This window comes from Pararge aegeria, chromosome 10 (assembly GCF_905163445.1).
Source record: "Pararge aegeria chromosome 10, ilParAegt1.1, whole genome shotgun sequence".
Lineage (NCBI taxonomy): Eukaryota > Metazoa > Arthropoda > Insecta > Lepidoptera > Nymphalidae > Pararge > Pararge aegeria.
This window is the reverse complement of record NC_053189.1, coordinates 12,224,170-12,232,811: the sequence shown is the minus strand read 5'-3', so window position 1 is coordinate 12,232,811 and position 8,642 is coordinate 12,224,170.

Here is an 8,642-nt window from a genome sequence, read left to right as displayed (position 1 = left end):
TGTTACAGAGTACAAATTTTATTGCAGATACATACAAAGGTATGTACTGAGAGAGTATTGTTAAAAGTGCACCGTAAAGTAATTACTGGACAAAGCAGCGAAGGGAAGGTAATAATCACAGGGCTCAAAAACGCGACTTTACTCAGTTTACCTTTGCTTGCAAAACTGTGCGTTTGAAGTTCAAGTGAAATGCGTGTAGTAAAAATAAATATTGCTTGTAAATGAAATACTATTAGTAATAGGTAGGTTCCTATTCGAGCTTACTTGTCTGATCTGTGACTGTGCTAAAAGTGAGTGGAAGCCACCTTGCGTCGTATTCATTGAGTTGCTTTCTTTATTGACACCAATCGATCCCAAAAATTCATATTTATATATGGAGGAAGTAAGTTAAACTCAAAGATATTTTATCATTATCATAAGAATTAGCCCGAATAATGTCCCAACGATTGACACGGCCGCCTCCCTTAGGTACAGCAGAGAAGGTTGTACCTACTAGTGCTAAGATTATGTTGTTTCCTACTCCAATAAGGATTTTGGGGTGTAAGTAATAAATTGCTCTTAGATTCTTCTCGATGAGCATTAGGTGCTCTCCAAAAGTTAAAAATCGAGGTACGGGTCTCTTCCCACTATGAGAAGGAGTTAGGACGTAGTCCACCACGCTGGCCATGGCTTATGGAGAACTCTAAAGTATGCAGGTTTCCTCACGATGTTTTCCTTCACAGTAGAAGCAAGTGATATTTTAATTGATTAAAACACATAACTTAGAAAAGTTAAAGGTGCGTACTGGGATTCGTACTCGCTCCCTCGAAAGTGAAGACGAAGTCCTACCCACTGGCAGTGGCGTGCGCAGGGTTTCTGACTAGGGTATGCATAAAGCAGGTACATAACATAAAATGAAAAAAATCTCCTCCAATACGAGTTATATACAATAATTTGGGTATGCAGTGCTTTTGTGCATGTATGAAGTGCACGCCGCTGCCCACTGGGCTATCATTGCTTCATCAGGTACCTATAAATTAGAGTAAACTTACTAGAACAATCAACTTATGTATCTACCTAATGGGTCACACTTTCAAATAATTCATGTCCGTTATATCAATAGTTGTCTCGCTAAGTAGGTCGGTAATAACTGAGGTTGTATTAAAAGCACCTATGGTTTTTTTTTAATTTATGACTGCGAAATTTGTAATATTTAAGTTCCCGAGGTGCTCAAATAACCGGAAAATACAGGAAAAAATGAAAAAATGGACCGGACAGCATCTGTCAAGTGAGCTAGTACATATATATATACATATATAACGCAATCAGAAGTGTTACATACGTTTTTGAATGTCTGCCACCTTTAAACAATATTAATTTAGTATGGCGCTTAGATATCAATAAAAGCATTTCTGAGGTTTCGCCGCCATAAAGTGTCCCATAAAATCTTTTATAGTCCATATGTACACACATTAAACAGATACGAACAACAATAAATCATCATTAATACACGTTATAAACAAAACTCGGGCACAAGGGTTTGTTTACGTAAATAACTTTACGACATTTATAACCTCAGCCTGGCGAATTTTATCTATATATAGGTACTTACTTTAAATTTATTTGGTTCATATTATTATGTAAGCTTCCTATCATTGAACCTAACCTATTAATCATTAAATGTTAATAATGTACCCATATATAATTTAGCATTGTATGATTAACATTGTATGATAATCTATAGGTACTAATATTATAAATGCGAAAGTTCTGATTGATGTTCGTGGCTCAATCACAACCAATCCCACGGCTGAACGGAATTGTTTTTAGGTCTTCAAGATAGGTACTCTATTTTGTAGGTAGACATCCCATTAAAGTTCTATAATATTTAGTACCTTCTCAAAGTGAGATGCCTAAAAAGGTGGCTCAGTACGATTTTAAAATATACTAGATGTTGCCCGCGACTTCGTCTGCGTTTGATTTTGTTTTTAAAGTATTCAGTATCGCTAAGCCTAAAATGATTATAGTAGTATATATATACATATATATATAACATGTGACTGTCAATTAATTAAAGACAAATAATTTGCAATAAAATAAAATTGCGACTATAATTAAAGATCTAAGCTATCCTATCTCTTAAGTTGGACCAGACTGCTCACGGTGTGCCCATTTAATTCAAAATCGGTTAAGTAGTTTAAGAGTCCATCGCGGACAAACATCGTGACAGGAGATTTATATATATTAAGATAATAAACTGAAAAGACTAACTATAGATGTTGCGAGAGAAAAAAATCTAACTACCTTCACGAAATACAAAGTATCTTGTATATATCTATGTAGGCATACATAATTTAAATATTTAGTAGTTTATTTTCAAAGAAATCTACACTTTAGAAATATATCTAATCTAGTTATGATAATAGCTTCAATTTCGTTTCATTCCAATAAGTTTCCAAATATTTTACCTATATTTTTTTTTTTACTATAGTTTCTTATCTTTTAGCTTCTTTCATATTTAGGCGTTTTCTAATATATTAAAAATTAGGGAGGTTTATGGTAATATCAGTATCTGTCTTGTCTTGTCTACCCGCGTTAGCTATGATCAAAAATATTTTCTCAAATAAGACTAATTTGTACAAACCTAACTCTTTAGATATAGGTATGTATAATATTACTATATTTATAAACAAGTAGATTTTGAATATATTTGCAAAGATTAAAAACGTTTTATTAAAGCTGAATAAAGTCTGTTTTTCGTAATAAAGTAATTTAAATTTGCATTTTTACAATTAAATTACTTTATCTTATTAAACCGCTAAGCTTAGATAAAATAATTATTTATATTCTCTTTTATCTTAGGATAGAGGTACATGTAAGTACAACAACTGTTTATATTAAATTTGTTTTATGTATTTACCATCTATTTTTTATTGCTATTTGTTGATGTTTTCTCCAATAACTACCTAAGAGGCTGTAAGGAACGCGCTTCGCACAGTGCAGACATTCTTAGGTAGATAGGTACCTACTGCAAAATAGGAAAGAAAATTAAAACGTGGTGTGTTATAAATTAGTACCTGTATATTAGTTCATTCGAAAAGTCTGGGAGATTATAATTATTTAGTTAAATTACTATTACTATCATGTTATTGACGCGTTTTACTGATTTTAATGTCTATAGGCTCTTAGGTCTACTAATGTGGTAACCTAAAGCCCTAGCCTATTGAAAATCGTATCGGCATATAGGTAAGATTTATAACACCAAGTCAAGAAAAAGTATATGCAGTCGATTACTATAACCAATAAAATTACAAATAAACAGCCCAGTTGTTCCTAGTTCGTAGGAAGCTTTATGTAATTCGTGCTGATTTTGAATTGTACAAAATGTATCTGAATGGACATTTTCCATGGAATTAAATAAAAAACGGACATCGTGAAAAGTTCTGAATTGCATGCGAAATAACTTTTTTCCAAGAGTGAAGTAGGTAGGTCATATATGTATATAGAACCTCAATGACAATATTGTGAGCTTTCCCACTTAAGATAACGTTCAAACCATTATACCTCACCGCTTATTTTGCAAATCGATGGCTGGGTGTGAAGCGTAAACACATTATGCACCCGACTGTACCGTCAGTCCTTACTCAGTCTGACATTATGGTCGCTTCCTTACAAAGATAGTGTTCTCGTCATTATTTCACGTGTATTTACGATACTTGCCCGCAACGACGATCGTTTGGTGTGGTAGTGGACAGAGTCTGAGTACCTAATTGCCTGTACTCTACGTCAGAGGTAGCGTGCACATTTTGGGTCTGTGAGAAATTATTTTCGCCAACTTTTAGGTATCTACATACATTGTAAAGACAAATGAATGACTTTTTATGATGATGATACTTAATATAGAAGCTAAGTCAATTAATATTTTTCAACGGTTTTTTACTGTGAGAAAAATATATTAGCAGCAGAACTCACGTACTCACGTAGTTTTATGTAGAGTACCTAACTACTGTCTGAGACTAGTTTGGTACTCGTACCGTAAGTAGTAATACCTATCTAAGTACTGTTGCCTATTGATGAGTGTTTACACTAACCTAGAAAAAGCGGGCCAGTATTATATATATTACTTAATAATGATCACACATATTTTCTCACCATGCTTAATATACTGTATATATTAGGCAGCGTATCCCGTGGTAAATTCAGTGGTATAATGATATTATGTCAAGAAATCTCGACTCAACTTTTTTTTCCAAATTTATTTTCCTAATCCGTCCCTTACTTTGTTACAGTACATTAAGTCTTTTCCCACTGAACTATCAAAACATTGACCACCATTTTGAGCGTCCACTGCCGTTTGGAAACCTATAAATTACATAATCTTTTCATTTGTACGTTTTTCCTTTCGTATAACGAGGGATTTCAAGGAAGTTATGAGAACATGTCAATCGACAATGTCTCACATAATTCTTCAGAAAACTGTGAAAGAGTAAAAATTCAAATTCAATAATTAAATAATAAAATAATTCTGTTGCTAAACTTAAATTATAATGTACCTACCTCATAAACATTTTTGGAGCTTGAGTCTAGAAATGGTGCGGCAGGCAGCTCTCTTTTTCTCTGTCTTCTAAATCTTAAGGTAGAGTACGGCTAGGTAGGTAATCCACTTCTTTCTTTGAAAGAGAATATGTCAGAAATAAACGTCAATTCTGAGATAAGCTGTGTTAGGTATGATTTAAAAGTACCTACCTAAAAGGCTATTTTGAAATAAAGGTAGGTTGCGTAAGAAATGTAAAAGGAAACGTGGTACCTACTATCTATGAGGTCAGCGAATACCTAATAGCTAATGAGTACATACAACAGTGGTACTCGTATAGATGAAAAGGTAATATCTAAAGGCAGTTCGGTAGGTAGAAAACTTCATATATCTACTAGTTTTCCCATTCTCCCGTTGAGTGTTAGAGTTGGCAAAAACCAATTTAAAGTTGGGGACCAAGTGGTTAAAAAGCAAAAGTTCCTTACAACTTACTTGTGCAGTGAGCCCTTTATTTTTACTTATTTTATAACTCTGCCCTTTATGAGGGACAGCTATAATGCCAAGGGTTTTGTACAAAGGACAAATGAACAAGCAATTGTTTTTTTTTATTATTTTGTATTTACTAACTGTATTACCTACCATATTCGATGAACTGATAACTTTTAACTCATTTACATTTAATTTACGTTTTTCCTCAATTTACATTTTTTGACTAACTGACTATTATGTTATAAATAGTTATTTATATATAAACTACTTTTTTTTTTCAAACTTCAAGTTTTTGAGAACAAGTAACCAGAAAGTAAAACTTAAAAAGCTGGTTCCTATCACAAGGTTGTTAGTTATATAAATACTGTGGCACCAAAATATGAAGAAGACACACAGTGGTTCAACAACCTTTTATGTCCTCCTAGATGTTATCATCGTCTATAAAGCGACGTGAAAACAGATCGGACTTCAGAGGCCACTAAGGGTCCTTTCCTCACACCACACTTTCAGCACGGTCTAGTTGGACCCCAGTATGACTATCCTTACTTTGCGTCATCATCATCTTTAACACCAAGTCTGACGTTGACTTCCTAACATTATTGTCGTTATTTCTAACACCAATTATTTATAATTATGATGCTACTATTCCAATTAGCTAATGATAAGTAGCAAAAAGTAGCATAAAGCTAAAATAATAATAATTGAGTAAGTGTATTTCTATTGCGACATACTTACAATTCTACACGTAAAGCTGAATCAACATAAATCTATATTTATTATCATCATCAACAACCCTTCACCAGCCTAGTACGAGGCGTGTCTCCTCTCAGAATGAACAGGATTTTGACCCACGCTGGTTAATAGCGAATTGGTGAAATTCACGCGCCATTGCAAATTTCCTCACAATGTTTTCCCTTACCGTTCAAGTATGTAATATTTTGATTGTTTAAATTAAAATTTAATCTCCTTTTGTCGTTGGATCGAAGTTGGATTTGAAGAATATTTTTTGCTCATTTATCGATATCCAAAGATAAAAGTAAAAGGTATGATGCTTTAGATATTGGGTATAAATATTTTTAGGTGAAGCTTTTTTCGGACAGCCAGGGAGCCAGGGAACGCCTACTTGTTCAAAATCCAACGAATACAGATCGCTAAACTCATAACCCTTCCATATTTTGTGTAAAAGAAGCTACGAATAGAAAGCTAAATTCAAATATTCAGTACACCAAACAATTCAAAGAGAGGTGATTGTAGAAAATTGGAAAAGTTCTAAAACAGATAATGGCGGCTACGTGACGGTCCGCGACGACCTTAATTAGTGGGCCCTCATTAAATAGACTATTAACAAACATTCGCCATTTGACCCCGCTTTAATAGAAGACAACTTTCTTATTATGTGCTGTGAAGAATTTTAATCATATTGTTATATATATATATACCTACCTATCTATCTGCATAGACCTACTCTTTTTAGGTGTTTTGTTCTAATACGAATAAAAATTCTTATGAGGAATATTTTGAGGTGGCGTAAGCTTTAATTAACTATAGATACTTATAGTAAAATCATTAATTAAAAATGTCTTTTCGGTCGGTTCTTATACCATCCTCCGGCATAAAAATATTAATACAACTGTAACTGACTGGTCCACGTTAGGTTAGATTTCACAAAAATCTGTTGGCTAAAAGGCGTCATTAGCCTAGCCTCTAGGAACCTATACGCGATCTCTGAGCGACTTCTGTTTAGTTGGTATGTGTGGTTTGCGTAGTGCAAAGTGCTATTAGAGAGTGACGAGAAGAAGATAAAGAGCGTTACGGGTAACGCTCTCTATCTTCTTCTCTTCTGTCTTCCAGGACGAGTCATTTCAAGATAACTTTCATCAAGATCAGTTCAACGGCTGAGGCGGTAAGCTTAACTTACTATGTAATAAATAGACATGCCTACTCTAACCTAATTTAAGATAAGCATTGAGACCTTAATGGTTAACATAGTGGGCCCTAATTCGATTCGGGATCACGATATTTTCCTTCACTGGCTTTAAGCCAGAAGAATTACTTCAAAGGAGGAAACCAACCGTTGTAGTGTTCACCATGTTTTCAAGGTGTGTCAAGTCCACCAGTCCGCCCTTGTTTAACGTTTTACGACTTAGGACTACGGTCAAAACTCTTCTTATTCTGAGAGAGTAGTCCTGTATGGGTCTGTAATAGGTGGAAGATTAAGATGATGATATTAAGAAGACGCGATAATCAAAGATCCACTACGGTTCTAGGTATCAGTTTTATAAAAGGTATTTTGATTAAGAAGAACCTATAAGTACCTAGTAAGAATTACCTATTCCCTTATTTTATAATGCGTGCATTCGTTTATAATTAATAATTGAATTCTTACTATCAAAGGTTAATGCGGGCATTTAAATCGAAATAACAATTACGAATACAATTACCTAAAGCACGCGCATTGTTAAAGTGGCTGATCAATTTCATTGATAACGTAAATTAATGTGTCTAGTAACAGCCATTATTTTTTTTATCGTATTAATATTATGTAAAACATTGATAAGGCACATACTTTTTAACTCGCTTTAAATATTCATTAATTATAATAAGACGATTGCTAAATATACAGTAAGAGAAAGATAAATACAGCGGAGGTATTAGTGAGTATTCCAAATCGCAAAATAAATAAATTACGAGTACCTACATAACAAATCATGCATCGAAACTAATATTATTAATGCAATAGCCTTTCTTTATAACATGTCTGTCCTTTTGTATATCATTGTATCTCTTGTTTTGTTTGTTTACCTACCTTCATTTTAATGTATTTTGTTAAGTTTATTTTAATTGTGATGGAAGAGCGGAGTCTTCTGACACAGGGGTAGTGATACTACGGAAATAAACTATTTTTATTTTATTTATTTATTTATTTATTTATTAATAATGGGCCTTCTAGGTATGTTCGGCTTAACCACTGGATTGCACTTGACTAAATCTGGCATAACTTTGAGGTAGATAGCATTATGGAAATGGACCAAGGATACTTTATTATTTAGATACCCTAAATTATATAATCCAACTAATTAAGCATCGTTGGTTAAATAATAATAAACAACTATATGTCACGACTCACGACAAATTAATTTTATTCTGTGATTATCCTTAAAAACTTTCTAGTAATAGCCCAGAGTTAGAAACTACAGGCTTAAGAGTAACTTCTTAGCTCTAGAGTCTAGACTTATAACTCCAAGCCAGTGGCGCGCATATAGTTTTTGACAAGGGTTGGCATAAAGCAGGAAGATGGCATAAAATGAAAATTCCTTCACGACTAACACGAGTTATATCAAATAATACAATAATACAATAAATATATGTATAGAGTGCACGCTCCCGGCCCCTGCCCAGCATTGGGGCATTAATAGTCTATTACCAATACTAAAATAGAGTAGAGTTTTATAAGCTTTTTATCTTGTAAATTGACTATACAAACTACCAGTTTATGTAAACTTACCTACTATTGGTCTTATATGGTAGGTTGTAGGTAGACAGTCAAACAGGTGCATTATAGAAAGGCAGTTCATGCAACTCTGAATTTCCTTCGTCTCTAAGCTCGGTCTCGACTAACTTTCAATTACGCCGACAGTAA